This window comes from Lissotriton vulgaris, chromosome 1_1 (assembly GCF_964263255.1).
Source record: "Lissotriton vulgaris chromosome 1_1, aLisVul1.2, whole genome shotgun sequence".
NCBI lineage: Eukaryota > Metazoa > Chordata > Amphibia > Caudata > Salamandridae > Lissotriton > Lissotriton vulgaris.
In genome coordinates this window covers 772,131,809-772,155,926 of record NC_141685.1, presented here as the reverse complement: position 1 = coordinate 772,155,926, position 24,118 = coordinate 772,131,809, and the positions used below count along the sequence as shown (strand labels likewise).

The 24,118-nt window shown below is 48.5% G+C and overlaps 1 protein-coding gene across 1 annotated transcript in view; it reads right to left on the bottom strand.

Annotated features, from left to right (window-relative positions):
* SWT1 (SWT1 RNA endoribonuclease homolog) overlaps positions 1–24,118 on the bottom strand; it is a 1,175,709-nt gene that overhangs the window by 41,503 nt on the left and 1,110,088 nt on the right. The gene's annotated exons all lie outside the window — the stretch shown is intronic.

Below are 24,118 nucleotides of genomic sequence, written 5' to 3'. Positions count from 1 at the left end.
CAATATCTGGTTTTGCCCACTAACCTGGAGTGGTGCCTATTGTGTGGCGTTGTGCTAATTACTTTATCACAATCAGCAATTCTTTATTGCATAAAGCATAGAATTAAATTCTGGAATTTAAGGACCCAAGGGCCACCTAGCAAAGAATCGCAGAGTTGCTGCAAGATATACAGCTCAAAGTCAGGATGCCCCATTAAGGGTTCATTTAACATCATATGATTTTTGAAGCACATTTCTCTTACAAATAACTTGAAAGTTTCTAATTCAATCAATACATTGCCTGTAGAACCCTCGTTATCTTCAAATTATTGCTTGATGTGTTGCCCAGTACTGCTTTCTTAGGGAGTCCCACAGAAAAGATCCAAGCTCTAGGTGAAAATGCAAGTGTGTTGCTTCCCCAAATTTTTTATGTATCAACAGCAGATTATGATTAGAGAAGGTTCGCCCCAAGTATTACCCATGCTCTACCATTGACTGTGAAAGTAAGGAGAATGTAAGGCCATGGCCAGTCTAAAGCGGAACATGTGCATGGGCGAATAAAAGGAAAGGAAAATGCTACTTACCAGTATGCATCTGTTCTTGGCATGTAGAGCTGCAGAGTTGCACACTGTGCATAGATCGCCACCTAGTGTTGGGTCCGGATGTTTGCAGTTTGTTGTTGTCCTGAAAGTTCTTCGGAAGTCACAAGATAGGTGACTCCTCCTTAGGACCACATTGCGCATGGGCATCGGCTCCATCCTCAGATTGTTTTTTGCCATTAGGGAAATGATGGAGCTTTGCAAGAAAAGGAAGGATGCCCATGTAATTTGTATCTAATTAAGATAATACTGGAACTGACAAGGGTAGCCGGGGAGGAGGTTGGGCGTGTGCAACTCTGCAGCTCTACATGCCAAGAACAAATGCATACTGGTAAGTAGCATTTTCCGTTCGAGGCATATGAGCTGCAGATTGCACACTGTGCATAGATTGTATAGCAGTACCCACTCTTAGGGGTGACCACCCCTATCTGTTGCAGTAGTTTGGAATAATGTTTTGAGAACAGCCTGGCCCACATTAGCTTGTTGTTTTGTTTGCACATCTACACAATAGTGTTTTGTGAATGTGTGCGTTGTAGCCCATGTAGCTGCTCTGCAGATGTTATCTAGGGGAATGTTCCCTAAAAATGCCAGTGAAGCCCCTATCTTTCTGGTAGAGTGGGCTTTAGGAGGAACAGATAGCGTACGTTTAGCTTTGTGGTAACAAATCTGTATGCCTTTGACAATCCATCTAGCTATCCCAGATTTTGAAATGGGGTTGCCCTTGTGTGGTGGTGAGTAAGACACAAAAAGTTGTTTTGTCTTGCGAAAGGGTTGTGTCCTTTCTATGTAGTATAGCAACGCTCTTTTGACATCTAATGTGTGAAGAGCTCTTTCTGCTACTGACTGTGGTTGCGAGAAGAAAACGGGCAGTTCCACAGATGGATTGAGATAGAATGGAGAAATTACTTTAGGCAGGAATTTTGGATTAGTACGCAGAACGACCTTATTTTGATGCATTTGCAAAAAGGGTTCTTGAATGGTTAGTGCTTGTAGTTCACTAACTCTGGCAGAGAAGTAATAGCTACTAGGAACACAACTTTCCATGTTAAAAATTGTAATTCGTATTTGTGTAGGGGTTCGAAGGGAGGCCCCATTAGCTGTGTGAGAACAACGTTTAAATTTCATACAGGTGAAGGTGGTACTCTGGGAGGAATTATTCTTTTAAGACCTTCCATAAAGGCTTTAATGGCAGGCACTCTGAACAGGGATAGATGTTGTCTGTTTTGCAGATATACTGCTATTGCAGCAAGATGTAGTCTAATAGACGTATAGGCTAAGTTACATCTTTGAAGATGCAGTAAGTAACCTGTGATGTGTTGAATAGTCACATCTAAGGGATTAATATTGTTGTTGTGACAATATATCGCAAATAGTTTCCAATTGGCTGCGTAACATGCCCTAGTGGTAGGACGTCTAGCTTCTTTAATAACGTTCACATAGTCTGGAGGAAGGTGCAGATACCCAAATTCTAGGACTTCAAGAGCCAGATTGCCAAGTTGAGCTGAGCTGGGTCCGGGTGTCTGATTTCTCCATGGTTCTGTGTTAAGAGGTGTGGAGACAGGCGTAATTTTTGGCGTGGTACTACAGACAGTTGTAGCTGTGTGGTGTACCATGGTTGTCTTGCCCATGTTGGAGCAACTAGGATGAGGGTCAGAGAATGCTGCTGTAGTTTGCGTACTACCAGTGGCATGATTGCTAGAGGTGGAAAAGCGTACGCAAATTTGTTTGACCAATTCATCCATATTGTATTGCCTTTGGACAGTGGGTGTGGATATCTGGCGGCGAAGCTTGGGCATTTTGCGTTTTCGTGGGTGGCAAACAGGCTGAAGAACTTGCATATGAAGTTCCCACTCGTGGGTCTGTTGTGTTTGACGACTTAACAGATCTGCTATAGTATTCTGTACTCCTGGGAGATGTTGGGCTAGAAGGAATATGTTCCGAGGTATAGCCCACCTCCATATATCCTGTGCTAGTTGAGATAGTTGCAGGGAGTGCGTGCCTCCTTGCTTCTGTATGAAATACATTGCTGTCATGTTGTCTGTGCGGACTAACACAGCTTTGGTCGCTACTTGCTTCTGGAAAGCTTTTAGTGCTAGGAATACTGCTAGTAACTCCGGATGATTGATGTGGAGTAATTTTTGTTGCGGTGTCCACCTGCCTTACATGGTGTGTTGCAGCAGGTGAGCTCCCCAGCCGGAGAGCGATGCGTCCGCAGTTAAGATTATCTGGCGAACTGGCTCTAGGAACGGTCCTCCCATGGAAAGGTTTTTGGTGTTCCACCACTGCAGAGAGCGAGGAGTTCGACCGTCTACCAACACTAGGTCTGTTAAGTGACCTTGAGCCTGGTTCCATTGACGTGATAAGCACTCTTGTAGCGGACGCATTTGAAGTCTTGCATGGGGTACTATAAAGATGCAAGAGGCCATCATTCCTATGAGTTGCATGAACACTCGTGCTGGAAGGGAGTATTGTAGCTGAAACTTTGTTAGGAGATTTTGCATGCTGGCTATTCTTGCTGGAGTGGGATAAGCTAGCACTGCTGAGGTGTTTATTGTGGCACCTAGGTACTGTTGTACTTCAGATGGCTGTAGATGAGACTTGGTGTGGTTTATTGTGAACCCCAAGTTGTGGAGCAGCTGGATGGTGACATGAGTGTGTTTTAAACACTGATTGTGTGAGCTGGCTTTTATGACCCAGTCATCGAGGTACGGGAAGACATGGATGTGCTGTCTTCGTAGATGCGCTGCCACCACTGTCAAGCACTTGGTGAACATCCTTGGTGCTGTTGTGACTCCGAATGGGAGTACTTTGAATTGGTAGTGCTGCCCGTCTATTACAAATCTGAGATACCTCCTGTGAGCTTTGTGAATGGGAAAGTATGCGTCCTTGAGGTCTAGAGTAGCCAGGAAGTCGTCTTGTGACAAGAGAGGAAGAACTTGTTGGAGTATGACCCTGTGAAAATGGTCTGACTGTATGTTTATGTTTAGCGGTCTGAGGTCTAAAATAGGCCTTAGAGAGCCGTCCTTCTTTGGGATTAGAAAGTATAGAGTGTAAACCCCCTTGTTTTGCTGGTGCAGAGGAACTAGTTCTATTGCACTTTTTTCTACAAGAGATACTACTTCTTGCTTTAACAGTGACAGATGTTCTTGTGACATTGGACGCTGTTTGGGTGGTATGTTTGGGGGGGTAGATGTTAGTTCTAGACAGTAACCTGAGTAAATAATTTGTTGCATCCACCTGTCTGATGTGATGTTGATCCAGGCAGGCAGGAATTGTTGGTCTTTCCCCCACAGGAGTGAAATGTTGGGGGGGGGGGGGGCAGGGGGAAGGGGAGGAAAGTCATTGGGTAGGGGTGGAGGCAGAGCGGGAGGTGTTTTTGCCTCTGCCTTTGTTTTGTTACCCCTGCAACCCCCTCTTTGGTAGCCCTTGTAGTGGATTGGCTAGGGGTTTTGTATGAAGAGGATGGACTTTCTGAGGAGTAGCTGTAGGAGAGTAGGGTCTGCAATCCTATGATCACCCCAGATTTTTGCTTTTTGCTTCACTGGTTTACGACTTCCCTGGCTGTGGGCCTGCCAATCAGACCCACAGCCTAGCTGTTCTCTCACTAAATTGACACGTGTACCTTAGGTGCATTTACCAATTGGTACTGGGCAGCCTTATCAGACCCTGTAACTCAGGGCATAGGTGTACCCAGGGCCTACCAGGGGCTGCAGCATGTATTATGCCACCCCTGGCTGGCCATCTAAATCTGACACAACTGGCTGAACGACAGCTGGGGCAAGGTGGTGTAATCACCCTTTGCTTTAGATATAGTATACCTATATCTAACCCTAAAATGGACACATAGATTCCTATCAGTCACTCCTATGGCAGGCCTTAACAATCCTGAAGGCAGAGTGCTTGGAATCATGTGAGATGGTGCTCTGGCACAAGCTGAGCCCGTCTGCAGCTTGCGGAACCAAGTCCTAATAGCTGTTCTATGATAACGCGTACCATATACTCTTAAGTGCATTATAATCCTCGCGGTTATATGCCAACTCTGGTATCACTTTATCAAAACATGTTGAGTAAGGTGTCATACAAATTGGAATACTAACCCCTCGCCAATTCTGGCGACGGGGTTACCATTCCACCCTTCTAGAGGGACACGACATGTATGTAACTGTGAACCCCGGTTAAAGTTAACTCAAGCCTCAGCATCACAAAATGGATGCTGCCACCACAGACACAAGTCTGACCTCCTGCTGCTGGGAGTCCTTCCAGCGAGGAGAGCTTGGACAAAGGGTTTCCTGTCAGGGGCGGTGCTAGCACCGTCCCAGACAGGGTTTTGTGTATCCTGGGTAGGCAGGGCTTTAGAGGAAGGTGACTGCAAGTGGCACCCCGGTGCTCACTATGCATAGGCCGGCTAGAACCAGTTCCAGGGGCACACCAGCCCCTGAGCTGGGGAAAGTCCGGCATGGGAGAGGGGTGTAACCACCCCCCTTCCTGGTCCCACCCATGGGCAGGACCTAGTCCCATACCAGCCCCTTTCTTTAGTATAAAGGTGGGAGCGGGGACCCTTCCAAATTAGATCATCTTTGAATCTACGAAAGGAACTCAAGACTTCTTCCTAAGATTTCTCGCTTGTGACTAAGGAGTAGTCACCCTGCATCAGCGGGCACCAACTAAGTAACCTGCGGTTTGCTGCACGTCCTTCCTCCGGAATCCGACCGACCAGCACGACGAGACCCGGCTTCCCTGGCACCTCTGACCTCAACCTGCATCATCAGCCCAGCTGAGATTCGTGGGTGTGACGAGACCTCGAGGGACCGGCCATCTTCAGAACTCCACTAAGCTTATCCAACACGACCGCCGAGGGATCCTCGAGTGAGTGCTTTGGGGTTCGAGAAGCCCTAACCCTGAGCAGCTCCAGCACCGAAGTCCAGCCCCCCAGCATCCACGAGATCTGCGTGGGGCCCTTCTGCTCTTTGCTGCTCACCGCGTTGTCCGGCTACTTGCCTGCTGGCTTGTGGCCCTCCTGACGACGCACCACGACGACAACACCGCTGGTCTGGTTGCTCCAGACTGGCCCTTGCTCCCCGCCAACAGAGGAGCACCCCGGACCCTCCTCGTCCACTCCAGACGCCATTTTGAGTCCACCGCGTGGGCTTGCATTTGCCAAGAGTTGTTGCCCCAATCTTGGGTCCAGCGACGCCGACAGCAGATACCTTCGTGGGACAGCTCTCACCTCCATCCTGGTCGCCGACAACGCCTCCTGGTCCGAGAGACTGCAGAGCCCAGCGTCGCCCACTCACCTGGTCGAGGTTACTCCATCCGGTGCCATCCTGGTGCCCATCTAATGACTGGCTAGTGATTCAGAACTTGGTCGCCTCTGCTTACAGGTATCCTCCATCACCGATCCAGGCTTGGATCCCTTCGAACTTCATCACTGGTCGCCTGCCAGCAACTTCTTCTTTCAGGCTCCATAGACTGCAACGAGGATTCCCGACGTCTTTTCAGACCTATGCAGCCGCAGCCCCTGGTCTAGGTAACCTGAGCATTTCGGTGCTCCAGCATAGCTTAACTATCCAAAGGTCCAGATCCTTTTTCGTTTCAGCTCTACCTAGTCGGATTTGTCCGATAACACTAACTTTACGAGATCTAGCATCCATAGACTTTGTCCCGCATCCCGCGTGAGAGTGCACACTCTGCCCCCGATCTCCCTAGGTCTCTTGCTAGCAATCTGAAGGTTCAGTAGTCCAGTCCTAGCGATCCTAAAGTCTATTAGAGTAGTACTTACCTGCTAGTAATTTCGCATTCCACTTCTAGAGTATATGGTTTTTCGTGCCCCTCGGGCATTTGTGTAAATTGTGCGACTTTCAGTATTTTCATAAGAGCTTTGTATTGTGCTTAGCGCCCTGTCCTCATAAAGAGTCCAGGGCTGTAGTGTTCTAAATAAATATCCTTTTATTTTCATAACAACTTGTGTGGTGTCCTTTCACTTGGTGTTCAAGGGGTATATGTGATGGTATAACAGCTGGCTTAACACGCCCTCTAGAGTCTAGCCTAAAGACTGCTCTTGTCCATGCTACTAGGATAGCTGGTCTACGGTTGACTTACAACCAATCATCAATAAGGGTCATTTGGACTGATACATAGTGATCACTAGAATAGTGAGCACTGCATATCAGGCCAATTTCTCACAGTAGCCTCTTGTGTTGCCTCTGTACGATGAGCAACGAAAAGAACGTCTGGGAGCTTGCTGCTGCAAAGCTCTCATAGACTTTGCTGTGTCGGTGTCTTTTTTTAATTTTTTCTAAAGACACGTCTACATTTGGGCCAAATAAGTGTGTCTCATTAAATGGCTGATTAAGGATGGAGTTTTGCACCTCAGGTTTAAAACCTGAACTACGTAGCCAGACATGTCTATGTAGTAAGATGCTGGTATTGACTGCCCTTGAGGCAGTATCTGCGGCGTCCAGGCCACATCGACCTTTTCATGAAAGCGGTGACGTGGTGAAGGATGATGACGCTACCTTTAAGGGGTTTACAATTGCCACAATGACTGGTTGAGAAACCTTGAATTTTCTAAGGAACTCGTTGTTGCTAAACATATTGAAGCAAACACTCGAAGGATTTGCAAATAACATATTGTCAAGAATTCCCGTCATGCGGGGTGAAAACCAGTAACCAGCGAAAACGGACTACGAATCCCAGGATGCTTAGCGGTTGAGATGTTATGTAAACGGGAGAGCAGTTACATGACTCTAGGAAACACGCCCTATAAAAGGAGGAACCTGGAGAAAGAACGCTGTCGGATATTGAGTTACACCGACAATCCCGCTTCGTGAAGAGCAACGTTCCGGAGTGGTAGCTCCAGTCCGGCAAGAACGGAAATAGGTCGAGTCGTTACTCCCTGGGCCGTGTCTTGCCAAGTTCAACCTGTTTCAGACCCGGAAGCTCTACCGGACTTCCATTGAGCTTCGCCTTGACTCGGCTGAGTCCAGGCGCCGTAGCACTTGCGCTGGTAGGAGCCGTAGCTCCCAGCCCGACCCGAAATTCAGGGACTACCAGCTGTAACGCACACCAGGAGGTGTTTGCCGCGTTACAGTCTAGGAGGTCCCCAGGATCGATCGAGCGGCTGCTCTCGATCCCAGCACCATACCTTGATTTGGGCATCAGTGACGCAGCACCAGGAGGTGTCTCCGCGTCCCGGTGCAGTACGAGGAAGAGGTTGAGCAGCTGCTCCCTTCAGGTAGAGACCCCAGCTGGGTGTTTCCCTGACTCCTCTGTTCTCCCACGCACTCTTCGTGACCCTCACAGCATATCGATTGGCATTTTCGGCCATTGCCTATCTGCCCTCTGTTGGCATACGCCGGGACAGGCGTATTTGCAGAGGACGGTTAGGACCATCCGTGCTGTGGGTTGGTAACGTAGAAAGACTGGAGGATTCCAGTGACTATACCTTTTGGTTGACTTATTGTATTATTTTGCCAACATTAAAATAACTAAATGTACACAAGTGGTTGCGTCCTCATTATCTTGTCTGTTAAAGATCCTGAGACATTCAGGACGTTACACATATTGACAAGGTGGCCATCCCTGCACACTTTTGAATCCTTGAATTACTAAATCCGTGAATGCACCCATTGGTCGTTAAAATCAAAAGTTGACATTATCACTACTTTTGCCCTGAAGAAGTCATCTGAATGAAACGCGTTGGCTATGCTTTGTATGAAGAAAAAAGAATAAAATAATTTTTAAGCCCTACTGAACGGATTCTTCAAATTTTATTGGCTCATTATTATTCATTGTGGAGTGCTGAACCATTGTGCTTTGTTGTGAAATTTTGGGTGAATGCCCTTGGAAGCCTAGGGGTATGTGGCTTCAGGTTCTTGGCACCCCGACTCATGTACACAAGAGACCAAATTGTAGATAAGTGCGGTCACATTGCCTTGTACCCTTGATGCTTTATTGTTGTTTGTCTACAATGAATGGATGTATTAGTAATATTTTTACCTTCCTGTATAAGTTCGTTAGCTCTGTTTTTATATTTGTCTAGTAGGTGCTGCATTATGGACCCCAGTTCATCATAATGTGCTCTGTCATATCTGCGCCAGATGTTAGCTGCTTGTGCCGCAGTTCTTTTGCCGGAGGCGTCAAGGAGCTTAGATTGTTTGTCTGGTGGTGAGGCTTCACTAGTTGTTTGGGAATTAGCACGTTTAAGTGCATTGGATACCACAAAAGAATCGTATTGTGCTGGGCCTTTAATATAAACTGGGTCTGCAGGGGCAGCTTTATATTTTTTCTCAATGCAGGGATTGAGAACCCTAGCTCTAACGGGGTCTTTAAAAACCTCTGTTGCGTGCTTGATGACGCCCTTAAGCATTGGCAAGATGGCAGTAGACCTTTGTGTGTTGTCAAAAGTGTCTAATAGGAGGTCTTCCTCCACTGCATCGGTGTGTAAGTCCACCCCATGATATTGTGCAGCCCTCTGGACTAGTAGGTTAAAAGCTATGGTGTCCTCTAGTGGGGATGGTCTGGAAGGGTAGACATCATCTTGTGGGACGTAAGGCACATCAAAGGTGTTGTAATCATCCCATGGATTAGGTGACTGAGGGGGACTATTAGTCTGTGCTGGTTAATGTGCACTCCCACCTTCATAATCAGAATCTGTGTGTACATCATTGTCTGGATTAGGAGATGGTGTAGGTGAATGGTGTGGTGGGGGCGATGTAGTATTGGGAGGTGGAGTAGAAGGGACCCTTAATGGAGAGGGTGCAATGTCTCTCTTCTTTGCAGGAAGAGGAGGTGCTGGCGCCTCAAGTGGGCTCTTCTTGGAGCTGAGAGTCAATTGTCCAGTTTTAGGATCCTTTACAAGAGTTTTTTGCTGTGGATCCGGTGTAAAAAGCTCCTGTGAGCAGGGTAGATCCTTTGGCGTCGAAATTTTCGGCTCCGTAGGTTTTTTAGGCACCGAGTCGGTAGCTAGCTTAGGAGTGTGCCCTTTCAAAGTGTCTTTAACGGGACCCTGTTTTTTCGATTCCGAGAGTTTTTTCGGCTCCGATGCATGTGAATCTGGAGCTATGGTTGATTTTTTACTCGCCTCCGAGTGCGGTTTCGGCATCGATGAACCGCTGCCAGTCTTTGGCGCTGTGTGCTTGGGTGTCGAAGCAACGGTCGACATGGAAGAGGAAGATGGCTTTTTCTTCGGTGTCGGTACTGGGTCGGCACCGGAAATAGGTTGGCTCGAGACCGAGCCGCCTGACGGCTTTATGGGCATCTTTGCAGGGCCCGAAGGCGGGGCGTTGGAAGCAGTCTCTCGGTGTGCACCCGAGCCCGAAGTTGAGGGTGTGACCAAAGCCTTTTTTGATGGTGTCGAGGAAAGGGTGGGGTCGACGGTCTTACTTACGACCTGTTGAGCTGGAGTGACCTCCTCGACCTCGACGTCGACGTCTGAGGATCCGATACTCTCCTCGGCGTGCTGGTGTTCTGGCACGTCGACGCCCTCTTCAAAGATGTCATCGGGAATCGGAGCTGACGAGCGAGCCATAGTTCTTCGAGCTCGTTGGCCCTGAATGGTCCTCTTGGAGCGGAATGAGGCACACGCCGAACAGTCTTTGGCCTTGTGCTCCGGTGAAAGGCACAGGTTGCACACCTCATGTAGGTCGGTATCGGGAAACTTCGACCCACATTGAGGACACTTCTTGAATGGCGTACTTTCCATGAGCCAGAAAGTGAGGCCTAGGTAGGCCCGAAGGCCTTCGTCGACGACCGGAATCGAAGACTTCGAAGTTGGTAGAGAATCGCGTTGTGGATCGCGAACGAAACAATACAGTCGAACTGGGTGAGGATTGCGCGCCGAAGGAAATTCGATTCCAAACCGGAGCGCAGAAAACACATCCGAGCCCGATGGCAGAAAAAAACAATCTGGGGATGGAGCCGATGCCCATGCGCAATGTGGTCCTAAGGAGGAGTCACCTATCTCGTGACTTCCAAAGAACTTTTCAGCACAACAACAAACTGCAAACATCCGGGGCCAACACTAGGTGGCGATCTATGCACAGTGTGCAATCTGCAGCTCATATGCCTCAAACATTATTTTTCTGGAAGGTGCATCATTTGCCATGTAGCAGTTAAATTCCAATTACTGTGCCATTAGGTAAAGAGTTCTGACATTTTAACTATGCTAGTATTAGAAGGAGGAGAATGATCTACCTAATTCTGCAAACCTCTTATGTGACTACCCATCCGCTGCGACGCTACAGTCTCCGTTTCTAAACAGAATACCATTCCTGTGTGTGTTTCACTAATTGTATTTCTTGTGGTCTCCAGTGTGACCCTTTCAGCATGTTGTATGCCCACAGTTCTGTGATTAACACACTGGAATAGCTACAATTCTATGAATAACCTACATTTGTCATTGCAATTGCTACATACAGATTATGACTAGTAGTCACCAGAGACATTATGTTGGGAAGACAGGCAATCGAATGTCCTAATCAATCAACCAGTGGATTTTTAGACACTGGCAGGGTCAAGCTGATCAGCCAAATAGCCAAGCCTTCATGGACTTTCGGAATTCTGGAGGAGATGGGGAGGTCCGCAAGTGGGAGAATAGCTTATTCCATGGATTTGTTGTTAGATAGGACAAGGAGTGACCTCCGCATCTGCTATGTTGGGTGTGGGGGATGAGGGTTAGAGAAAGGGACGCAGAGCAGAGGTGTGTGGTGGGCTGATGGAAGTTCAGGTGGTGGTTTAAAGTATGTTCAGCCTTGACTGGGCTTGGACCAGGCCCGAGTAGCCAATAAGGGTTTCATTAAAAGGGAGTAAGGGTTTCAAGGGCGACTCCTGACTGAAGCACCTCGGTCAAGATGATCGTCTTGACTGCCACTGATGGTAACTGAAGGTCCAAGACCTCAGCTGCCCTATGCACCACCATATTGAAAGAGACTCCCTCCTCCGTAGCCACAGTACAAAGAGAGACCAAGCCAGTGTCCGATGAGGTGGCTAAGCCACTTGCCTCAACCAGATCCTCTTACCAGGTGTCCTTAGTCTCACCTATGGGATGCTGGTTCCATTAGGGTCCTCAGACCCTTTCCATTCATCTCTCTTACCAGGTCTGTCAAGAGGCAAAAGGTTTTTTGACTATGTGAATGGCACAGTTGTGGGTCATCGGCACTGGAGTAGGCACAGAGGAAGGTCTCAGTCTTGCCAGTGGCTCTGTTCCAGATCCATTGCTAGATCCATTGGGCACAACTGACACTGAAGGTGAACTCACCAGAGACAATACAGTGGGGAAGCACGGAGCAGACCCTGATTCATGAGTGCTGACGCTCTCATTCCTCATCACAAGATTTCGACATGCACAGCAATGTCAAAGACCTCTTCGACATCTTTCATTTCAGTGACTTACCCGTCAGCCTTGAGCGGGACGATCGCCGGGTGCGGCTCTACAGTCTTGGGACCTGCCTAGAGACTGGGATCTTTTGCGTCACTAGGTTGTTTGACATATGGTGGTAAGGAGCTTGAGGGACCGCTCACTCAGCGCCTTCTGGTGCATGGTGTGGCAGTCTTCGCAGGTTTTACAGTTGAGGTCCCTCTCCAAGCACCACAGACAAGCCAAGTGTGGGTCTGTCACAGACATCTGCCTGTGACAGCACCACATGGTTTGGAACCAGCCAATTTCTTCGGGAAATCCTGTCACACAATGAGATAAATATCTACAAAAAGGGTTCGAAAAGTAAAGAAACAAGAATGTAAAAAAACGATTAGGGGTACCTCTTCACAGCTCAGCGCCATCTGACTCAGAAAGAAAAGAAATGGCGCTAGTACATCACGGTGGCATCGAAATAGGTACAACGCGGGTCATTTCCAGCATGGACGATGTTGATGCTGAGCCGAACAATGCCACTTACCAACACACAGGAGTACAGCTCGAAAACCTCTGGATCCAGTCAGATGCAGATCCAATCACTCCTTTTAAGATGGCCGACAGTTGAGGTGCTCCGGCTGGGAGCTTTTTTGGCTCTAATCCCCATTTGAATCTAGGCCCTCCTTTCACCTTTATACACACCGGGGGTTCTTCTGGACTGCGGTCCTTCGATTCTCCTATTTCCGCGATTGAATTCGAAACTTCTGAAGAACCGTGAATAATATACCGACCACGGAGCACTAGCAACATGGCTGATGCCCGGTGGAGCTGCCTAGGTAGCTATAGAGGAGATTGGCTGTGGATCACCTCCTCGCCATCACCTACCCAGCCGGATATTGGGCACAGTTTCCTCGTCTCTCCGCTGTGTCTCCTTCCTCCCTCACCCTCTGACGAATCACCAATAATCTGCCGATGGCAGAGCAAGTTCAGCGCGCCCTTTGCCCAGTGAAGATGCCTGGGTGGCTGGGGGGAGGATGGGTTGGGGATCACCTCTCCGGCCGTCTCCTGCCTTCCGGGCTTGATTGCAGTTGCTTGACCTCTTGCTTCGCCTTCGGAACAGAGACTGGGACGAGTGAATCATGTATTCCCCGGTGGGGGTGCATCGGGGGGAGAACCGCGGCACTCCGGGCCAGTGCCCCGAGCTTGTTTTCACTGTTTTTAGTATGAGGAGGCGTGCCCTATTGGTCCCCGCTGCTGCCTCCCTTGTCCGGGGCAGCTGCCTTGGCACCCGAGCTGACTTCCCCTAACATTGCGGTATGCTGAACGACTACACTGCTGCCCCTGTTGCCTAAAATGTGTGCACGCTGATGAGCCGATTGAGATTGGTGATCTCTAGCCCTCCTTCCTCCTTGATCCTGTGGCTGCCCTCTCCCCCCATCCAGTCTTGCTCTGTGGATTCAGCCCCCTTGTAGTTTTTTGGATGGGATTTTTGTGTATCCCGCCATTTTGTGATAATTCTATTGGTGCCCGTGACACGGGTCCTTCATCTTGGCAGCTTCAACTGATTCTCTTGCCGCTGGACTGCTCCCAGTGTCGCCTGACTGACCTTTACCTCAAGTCAACCCTCGCTTGGGTCTCCTTCACCCCTCTCCTCTTTAACAGTCATTGGGACACTGGATGTGGTGATTGCTGGTCCCCAGCTGGTTTGTTTTGACTTTTTGGTTCCCCTGAAGTTCTTTCCCCCATGCCGGTCTGATTGACCGATCGGCTTTTCAACCCATTTTTTACTCCTCCCCTCTACCTTCTATGCCCCATAGGATGTGTGTCTATGTTATGCTATGCTCTAGGAACTCATGTTACTGTGTAACACTGTTTATTTTCCCTATGTTATACTAGGCTCCAGAAACTGATGTAATTTGTAACTCGCTAATCCTCTTCTAAAGTGTTCTGATACTTCTGGGTCTAGCCAACAATACATAAAACTCTGCAAATAAACAAATAAAAATAAAGATGCCTGTGGAATATTCTGTGGTAAGGAATCTTCAGCTATAAGTCTCTATCAAATATACGTATGCATACATTTGGAGAGAAACATAGCTTAAACAATGATTCTTGTAACAAAGGATTGAATAAACACCTACAATTCATTGATGACCTATTCTTAGTATGCAAAGGCTCTAAGACACATCTGCTGGTTAACACATGAGTTCTCATTTATAGTCATTCAGATACCACCATCATTTTAGATGTTCACCTACTGTATGTAATGGTAAATGGGAAACCACACTATAAATCTAAAAATCTGTTATTCACTACAATCTTCCACCCAAACAATACTGATTTCTCCACTCCTGTATTCACAGGTTTTGAGAATGAAATGCATTGTCTTATCTGCAGGAAAATCCCATGGAAGAAACAAAGATGTTGGACAAATTCAAGGCTTGTGGATATTAATCAGAAATTCTGATGGAGTCAAAGAGGTCAGTGAGTGTACAAAGTAGACAATATTTATTATAGATGAGAAACAAAAAAGAAACAACACACAAGCCCGGTCTTTGGAACTAAATACACTATCTATGGTAAAAAAATATAGGAGATAATTCAGAAACATTGCCCCCCATTGAATAAAATAAACATTATTCTGAACCTCCTATGATGACTGATCAGAGTGACAAAAATATTAATGAATTTGATAGTAAGAAAACACAGATTTAAAACATAGTCAAATGTCTAATACAAAACTGCATGTTCCTTGGTTTGAACTGAAATCACTGCTGCATCAGAATCAAGGGTGTACTTTTTAAAAATTGGTTGACAGGCACCCTCATCAAAATCAGAGATTATGCAAACGTTCTAACTGTATCTAAATGTTTAAAAGCTCTTGAGGTAAATGATATCTGGGCAAGACTAGCTGCAAAACCAAGATCTATGTAGATGAGCATGAGATAAAAATCAGAGGTAAGAATCAGATATCGACGTCAATTGCACACTGGGTGGACATCTGCCAAAATTTGGCCCAGCTGCATTTCTAGGTTCTTGAATTTTGATCAAGAAAAGGAAGGTAATTCTTCTGTCTGCCTCTCAGCAAGTGTAGGTAAGTAGGATCTGCTTTCATTGTCACCCCCACTTTATGCTGGTGTCATTATGTTTTTTTGACTAGTCCGACAGGGATCCTGCTTATCAGTACCCCAGTCTCTGTGCTACTTCCCTAAATTGGACATGGTAAGTACTCAGGTACACCCCAGATTGGCTACTTATGTAACCTTGTAAGTCCCTAGTATATGGTACTAAGGCACCCAGGGCATAGGTACACCAGGGGTCCTCTGTGGGCTGAAACATGTATTATGCCAGTCAACGGAGACCACTCTAATTGTGACTACAGGCCTGCCATTGCATCCTGTGTAAGCTGGTGCCAGCACCACTTACGACAGATATAAGTTTCCTTATATCTAAGGTCACAAAACTTAAAACATATGTCACCCCTAAAGCAGGGAGCCCGGTTATAAGTGGGAGGGTGCCTCTGCATGAGCAGGACACCAGTACAACCTTTGAAGTCCATTCTCCCGGGTTGTAAGTGCATCAGCCATTAACATATATAGAGTGGCCATGTGTCATTATGCGATGGCTAGCTATAAACTAGCTGTAAGGCCCCTGTCGTGTTTGGTATCAAACATGATGAACTCATACCCCAACAGCATAAACGATGTGGGAGGTATGATTCCATGCACTGTAAAGCACCTCTGGGAGCCCCTCAGTGCTCCCGTACCAGTCTTCTAGACCCAGACAACAACCTAGGGCTGCTGCTAATCAGAGACACAATTCATCCCTCCTGCTGCAGAGCCAAACTTGAGCAGGGGGGGGAAGGAAAGACGATAGGTTTCCTGTCACAGAGAGGTGTACCACTTCTCAGACAGGACGTATTGTAGTGGGACAGGGTGGGGTCTCTTGCCAGTGCCACTAGACTGCTTTGAAGTGCACATTTGGTACCCTCCTTGCATACTCCAGATGAAACCAGTTCAGGGAGCCGTTGGCTCCCGCTCTGGTGCGAAACTGGACAAAGGACATGGGAGTATCCTCTCCACTGTTTAGCCCCTCGTCTGGGAGGGATCACTGAATGGTCCCAACCCTTTCATAGTGTACTTAAGGGCTTACCTGTGGATGGGTCCCTAGATTCGTCAAGGGACAAGATTTAGATCAGAAACCACTTCAACTTTGACCATCTGAGCACTGTAGACTTTACAGGACTTTACTTTGGGAACCGAGACTGCAACTGGGAAGACTTCGGCTGCTCCTGGTTTTGTTAACCTGCCGGTCTTTAGTAACGTCTGTGCCTGTGCTCCATACATGTTCTTCACAAGGCCTGTGGACATCAAACACACCCAAAGGAATCTCCCTTGGAGTGAAGAAGTCACTCCCCTGCATCTGCAGGCACCGCAACGAAGCTGACCGGTCTGCTGTTCCTGAGCTCCTAATGAGTCTGAATGGTTCAGCAACACTGGTTCTGCAACTCCCTCGAGGCATGTGCTGTCTTTACTGCAAGTTTGAAGCCAATATCCCAAGTTGGAACGACTGGAGCAGTACCCATGTGACCTGCGTCAACTTGCCCTTGCCACGGCTTGTTGACTCTCTCCTCCAGAGATCTTTGGGCTCCAAGAAGCTCCAGCCTCCAGCCTCCAGCATCTCCTGTAGCCAAGATCTTTGCCTGCACCACATCCTTTGGTGAGCTGCTCGAGGTCCTCTTGCGACTCCTGTGCCTCTGACCTGTGAGTCCTCTCAAGGTCCTTCTTTGGCTCCAGTTGACTCCTCTGCTTGCTCAAGGCCAGCTTGTCGTGAGTCACTTGGACCTTGCTGGGCCCGACACTACACCTTCTTCGATGACTACATTGGTTGTCGTTGCTACTGACCCCATGGCTCTTGACACCCGATGTGGGACAGCTCGTGGACGGCTCCTGGGCTTCTACAGCGTCGCCTGGTCCTCACAGCGGCAACTTCAAGGACACCGTCAATTCTCCTGCATCCCCGGCATCAGTGGGCATTCGGCTTCCATGCCTCCTGGTCACTCCTGATTCGCATAGACTCTGTCCCCTCTGCTTGCAGGTACCTCTCATCTTGAATCCACCTTTGGGTTCCACCAGACACTTTCACCTTATTCCCCAGCAGCATCTTTGCTATAAGTCCTCCATTGTTGTCTACGGCGTTTTCCAACGTCACTTTGCACCTAAGCATCCGCCTTTCCTGGTGTAGGTATTCTGGTACCTGGGGTATCCATGGGTGGGGTGACTCTCCAACCTTCCATCTCCCTCCATCCATGGGGTGTCTTCAGGGTCTGCTGGCAAAGGTCCTTTTTCTTTAAAATGGTTGTGCTCCTACTCTGCACATGGCCTCCGTGGGGTTCCTAGATATTCACCTTCGGTGGTTCCTTGGGTCCCCAGCTCTTTTACGTCTTCCGGGTCTATTTGCGCCTTAAGTTGTGGTTAAGTTTCCACTATTTTAGTATATGATTTGGTCTCCCCCTGGAGACCACTGTGTGTTTGTGCTACTTAAGTGTTCAAGTTCCAAGGTATTATATGTACTGTGATTATATCGCGGGGTAGGAGATATTGCATTAATAAATTCATTTTTTATAACTACACTGAGTGGTTCTTTTTCACTTAGCCTATACCATAAGATTAAGTACTGGTAAAACAAGCTACTTTACACTCATTTTCCACAGCTACCACTTAGAGCTTTCAAAGGTTGTCTAAGATGACTAAAATCACCATAAGGGTTTTCTGGATTAGTGCAGGGTGGTATAATTACATAAGTAAAACCAAAGGGGATCACCCCCTTTAGTATAGCTTAGTTCACCCTAAGTTGGCAGGGTATGCCCAGACGTAGGTCCCTTGCTCACTTTGCCACTGGATTCAAACTAGCCTGACTGATGACGGCTGATTAGCCAGAAACCGGTCCCAGGATGCTTGTTTCCGGTCCAGGGAAGACATGGCTTGGCAGTTCGGGCTGGACTGTTCCCATGAGGCACAGGGTCATACTGATTTTCATATGGCCATGTTTGAACTGGGGTGGTGGAGTGAGTTAAAGAATGATGATGGATTAAACCCAGATCAGTTGATTGGGGGTGAGTGTTTGATTTGCTCAAACGCTCCGTCCATCATCAATCAATCAAATCATTTGTAAAGCGCACTACTCACCCGTGAGGGTCTCAAGGCGCTGGGGTGGGGGAATGCTGCTACTGCTTGAAAAGACAGGTCTTGAGGAGTTTTCTGAAGGTCAGCAGTTCTTGGGTCTGCCGTAGGTGGATGGGGAGGGTGTTCCAGGTCTTAGCGGTGAGGTGGGAGAACGATCTGCCGCCGGATTGAGCTCTTCGGAAGCAGGGGACTGTGGTGAGGGTGGAGGAGCGGAGCTGGCGGGGGGGGTGTAGAAGCTGAGTTGTCTGTTGAGGCACATTGGTCCGGTGTTGTGGAGTGCCTTGTGTGCATGGGTGAGGATCTTGAAGGTTATCCTCTTGTTGACCGGGAGCCAGTGCAGGTCTCTTAGGTGGGGTGTGATGTGGCTGCGGCAAGGGATGTCTAGGATCAGGCGTGCAGAGGCGTTATGGATGCGTTGGAGCAGCCTCAGGAGTTTGGCCGAGGCTCCTGCGTAGAGGGCGTTTCCGTAGTCCAACCTGCTGCTGACGAGGGCCTGGGTGACCGTTCTTCTCGTTTCAGTGGGGATCCACTTGTAGATCCTGCGGAGCATGCGGAGGGTGTTGAAGCAGGAGGAGGGGACGGCGTTGACCTGTTTAGTCATGGAGAGGGTGGAGTCGAGGATGACCCCTAGGTTGCGTGCGTGGTCGTGGGTGTTGGAGTGGTTCCTAGTGCGGTCGGCCACCAGGAGTCGTCCCAGGCCGAATGGGTGGATCCAAGGATGAGGGCCTCCTCTTGTCCGAGTTCAGCTTCAGTCATCCATTCAGCAACAGACTTCATTCCTTTGTGAAGGTTGGTTTTGGCGGTGTGGGGGTTCTTGGTGAGGGAGAGGATCAGCTGGGTGTCATCGGCGTAGGAGATGATGTTGAGGTTGTGCCGACAGGCGACGTGGGTGAGCAGTGCCATGTAGATGTTAAACAGAGTTGGGCTGAGGGATGAGCCCTGGAGTACGCCGCAGATGATCTCGGTGGCTTCGGAGCTGAAGGGGGGAAGGCGGACGCTCTGTGAACTGCCGGAGAGGAAGGAGGTGGTTCAGTCCAAGGCCTCCGCTTGGATCCAGTCGTTGTGGAGGCGTGTTCGTATTGTGTGGTGGCATACCGGGTTGAAGGCAGCTGACAGGTCCAGGAGGATGAGGGCCCCCGTTTCTCTGTTGTCCAGCAGGGACGTGATGTCATCGGTGGCAGCGATGAGGACAGTCTTGGTGCTGTGGTTGCTGCGGAACCCGGACTGGGAAGGGTCCAGGATGTTGTTCTCCTCGAGGTAGTGGTCAGTTGTTCGTTGGCGGTCTTCTTGATGACCTTTGCCTGGAACGGGAGCAGGGAGATGGGACGAAAGTTCTTGAGGTCGTTGGGGTCCGCCTTGGGTTTCTTGAGTTGATCTCGGCGTGCTTCCAGCTCTCCGGGAAGGTTGCTGGCTTGAAGGTGTTGATGACTTTCCAGAGATGGGGTGCAATGGCTGTGCTGGCTTTGTTAAAGATGTGGTGTGGGCATAGGTCTGACGGAGATCCGGAGTGGATGGTGTTCATGATCTTGATGGTGTCGTCCTTGTTGATGTTGGTCCAGGAGAGCAGGCGGTTGGTGCGAATGGTGGTCGTGGGGGCGGAGATCTCAGTGGTTGTCAGGGCGGTCGTGGCGTTGAAGCTGTCATGGATGTCTGCGATCTTGCAGTGGAAGAAGGTGGCCAGCGAGTCGCATAGGTCTTACGAGGGTGGGACGTCGTTGGTGTTGGAGCTAGGGTTGGAGAGTTCCTTCACGATGTTGAAGAGCTCTCCGATGTTGTGCGCGTGGTTGTCTAGGCGGTCTTTGAAGGAGGCCCTTTTGGCGCATCTGGTGAGGTGATGGGGTCTGCGGGTGGCTTCTTGTGGGCTGCGTGGCTGTCCGGTGTTCGTTCACAGAACCAGATCTTATCCAGCTTTCGGCAGGTTTGCTTGGAGGCCAAGAGGTCTTCAGTGAACCAGCTGGCTTTCTTGTTGGTGTGACTGTTGGAGGGTTTCTTGATTGGGGCGAGGGTGTTGGCACAGTCATTGATCCACTGTCTGAGGTTGCGAGCGGTGGTGTCGGGGTCAGTGGGCGGGCTCTGGGCGAGGGTGGTGGTTAGCTGGTCTTTGGTGACTTTGCTCCAGCAGCAGCGAGGCATCTGTTGGGTGCGGTGGGTTTCTTGAAGGTGAAGTGGATGCAGCAGTTTTTTGGTCCAGTGGAGTTCGGTGGTGTGGATGAAGGAGACGTGGGGGCTTGCGGAGAAGATGGGGTCAAGAGTGTGACCGGTGGAGTGGGTGGGTGTTGTGACGAGTTGTCTGAGTCCGAGGTTGGCTAGGTTGTCGTTCAGGGTGGTGGAGTTGGTGTCGTTGTTGTGCTTGAGGTGGAAGTTCAGGTCCCCAAGAAGGATGTAGTCCGTGGAGTCGAGGGCGTGTGTGCTGAAGAAGTCGGCGATGGAGTCGCTGAACTGTGGTCAGGGTCCGGGGGGTCTGTAGATGAGGGTTCCTCTGAGGGTGGTGTTGGGGTCGATGTGGCTCTGGAAGTGCAGGTGTTCGGCGGTGCTGAGGGTGTCATTGGTGTTGGTTGATGGCGATTCCTCCTCCTGCTCTGTTGGTGCGGTCCCTGCGGGTGATCTTGTAGCCTTCCGGGACGGCTATGGCTATGTCGGGTGCCGAGACTGGGTTCAGCCAGGTCTCCGTTAGGAAGGCGAAGTCTGAGGAGGTTGAGCCGAGTAGGTCCCAGAGTTCAACGGCGTGTTTGCGGGCGGAGCGGGTGTTGAGAACGATGCATCTCAGGTTGTTGGGTTCTTTCCTGGTCGGCAGCATGGTGGGTCGGATGCTTGTGAAGTTGCAGTTTCGGCAGGTGAAAGCTCCGTGGGTGCGCTTCGGTGCGGCCAGGAAGCAGGTGTGTGATCGTCCGGTGTTGAGTGCATGGAGGGTTCTGGCATCGTAGCGGTGTCGGGCATCGTTCGCGTTCACGGGGTCCTGGCGCTGTGTGGAGTCCAGGCGCGGACGGGCACAGACAAGCTTGCCTTAGGCGCTCCACATGAGGAGGTGTGGGAGGGAGGAGCAGCTGGGAGCGGGGCGGCGAATGGGATTTCAGTGGGGCGGGGCCGCAGGGACGCAGCAGCAGGAAAAACGTCGGGGGCCACGGGAGAACTGGGCACAGGAAGGAAAAACAACTTTAGGCAAGAAAACAGGTACAGGCACAGAGGAATAAAAACAAGTCTGGGCAAGAAAGCAAGTACAGGCACAGAGGAATAAAAACAAGTCTGGGCAAGAAAGCAAGTACAGGCACAGAGGAATAAAAACAAGTCTGGGCAAGAAAGCAAGTTAGGCACAGAGGAATAAAAACAAGTCTGGGAACAAAAGCAAGTTCAGGCACAGAGTAATGAAAACAAGTCTGGGCAAAAAAGCAATATAGGCACAGGTGAATAAAAACAAGTCTAGGCACGAAAGCAAGTAAGGCACAGGGGAAAAATACAAGAATAGGCAAAATCAATGCAGGCAGAGCCGTGCAGCAGCAAGGGGAGCAACCTGCCGGCGACTTGTGGCATCGCATAATTACATAAGTGCGCACCTACATATACTAAGCAAGCCTCCTACAGCAAGTTAGCATTTTATTAGAAACCTGGGAACTCTGTCTTTATAAATCTACTTGTGTGCTCGACTGTTAGTTTTGGTATTTTATTCTTAGACACATAAATATATGTTTATGGTGTGTGCTTCTTTCCTTTGTTTCCATTAAGCTATTTACATTTATACTACCAACTCTGGATGTATTTACAGGTTTGTGTTTAGGTTAGTTTTGTATCAACATTCAAAACCTTTAAGTTTTTTTTCATATTTCAGGTTTTCACTTGATGAGGCCCACTACTTCATCTGCAACCTCCCACTTTCTTGTTTTTTCCTTACTTTGTTCCTTTATCACACCAGAGTAGCTATAAAGGACAGCTAAAACATTTCTGTATTCTCTTACTGGTTAAACATATGTATTTGAATACATACAATTTTCAGTTAGTGCCTTCCTTTTCAGTGACCAAGAGGATCTGTATAACATATTTTCTCTTTCCTTGATCTGCGATGTTCCCCCTCAATATGCTTACTTTTTTCATATATAACCCCTTTTTTCCCACGCAGGATGTTACTGGATCATTTAGCAATTGTTTATATAAAGCACTGGCAGTAAAATGGCTTTGCTCCCCATTTAAACATGGTTGAATTGGTCTATTCATAATTGGAATATTTGACTTGCATATGAGGCCCTAGTATATGCTGGGCAAAGTATATCCAAGGCCTGGAAGTTAATGCCTCACCTACTGTACCATCACTACAGTGGCAAAGCAAACACTGATGACTGTTGCAGTGCGGCCTGTTAAAATAATCTTTTTCGATAGGTAAAAACCTCCATTTTAAGTAATAGTAAGTCTCCCCTATGTGAGTCTTGTAGCCCACAAGGCAAGGTGCCTGGTGTTTAGGCGTGGAACATGTAGAAAAATAATATTACAATGTCCCTATAGTGACAAGGCCATAAAAGATAGGTCCACTTTGGCAGGTCCAGCTGTTCTATGCAGACAATCAGAGTACAGATTAAAATACTAATACACTATCTAGGGAATGGGAGCAGCCAGAAAAAAATAAACCACTATTTTAACTAGTTAATAAAAATCCAATTCAATGGTGAAGTGGGATTTGTAATACATATTAAGGAAAGGTAACTTTTAGAAAGTTGCCATTTACCTGTCTGAACGTTCAGAAGGCTAATTAGCCTAACCCCGTACCAGGTCTCAGGCTTTGCTCAGCTTTGAATAGGTGTGAAAAAGGTGAGAAATACCTCCCAGGAGCAAACAATAGGCTGATCTGAATGGGTAAAGAGTACTCCCCTGAACTAAACAGAATATGCAGGGTGGGGGCTGTGCACATGCTTTTTAGACACTATAGTGTCAAATACTGCTTGACAGGTATAGCTATATTTAACACTTAGTGCACACTTGAAAGGGAAAGTACAGGATGGCAAATCAATTCCTGTATGTCCTTTGCCTGGCTGCTATAGGACCCTGCTTTTTACCTACCAGTCTTCTGTCTCTGGGTTTGCTGTGGGTACAGCGCCTTCCTCAAACTGCCTGTCTCAAACTGCCTTCTAGTGGAAGATCTGGGAGGACACACAGATTACCATAGTACTTTCACTATCTTGAAAATGCCCAGACACATGGCGTTTTGAACCTGTGTACAGTAACGCAAACAGAAACTGCTGCAAAAGTGGGGGAACTTTTGCCCAATTGTTCGGGGCGTGCTAAGTAGTCATTCCCATCCACTAGCTAGTGAAAGGCATAAATATGGCACCTCCAGGCAGCCACTTCAGAGCACTTTCTATACCTGTGGAAGAACAGAAGAGGACTGGATATGCTGCCTGTGACCCAAAAAGAACCCTGAAGGACTGGACCTGCTGCCTCTTGTACTTAGGGCAAACAAGTTGACTCCAAGTGTCAGTTCGCTGCCCTCTTGTGTGGCTACAGGGAGAAATCAAGCTGCAAGAGGCCTTTTCCTGGAAGTACCCAGTCGACCAGTGGCAACTGGACTTGAACTGGACCCTGCGGTTTGCTTCTGCCGACACCCTTTAAGTCTCTAATTGCCCCCGTGAGGTCCTGGATGCATTAGAAGTGTACTTCTGTGATTGATTGGGGTTTAACAGACTAAGGGCATGATGAAAAAAAGATCATGAACACTCAGCTGTCAACCTACATACATGATAATAACCTGCTGGACGACACCCAGTTTGGGTTCCGACAGGGCCATGGAACAGAGACTGCGCTCTTAAAAGCAGCGGACGAGATAAGGTCCACAATGGATAACGGAGGCTCTGCGATTCTGATACTTTTAGATCTCTCCGCAGCCTTCGACACGGTCGATCATGTCACTTTGATCGACCGTGTCGAGGCCATAGGAGTAAAAGACAAAGCTAAAGATCTTCTTGCTTCATTTCTGTCTGACCGCCCGCAAACAGTGAAAATAGGCAACTACATCTCTCAGACCT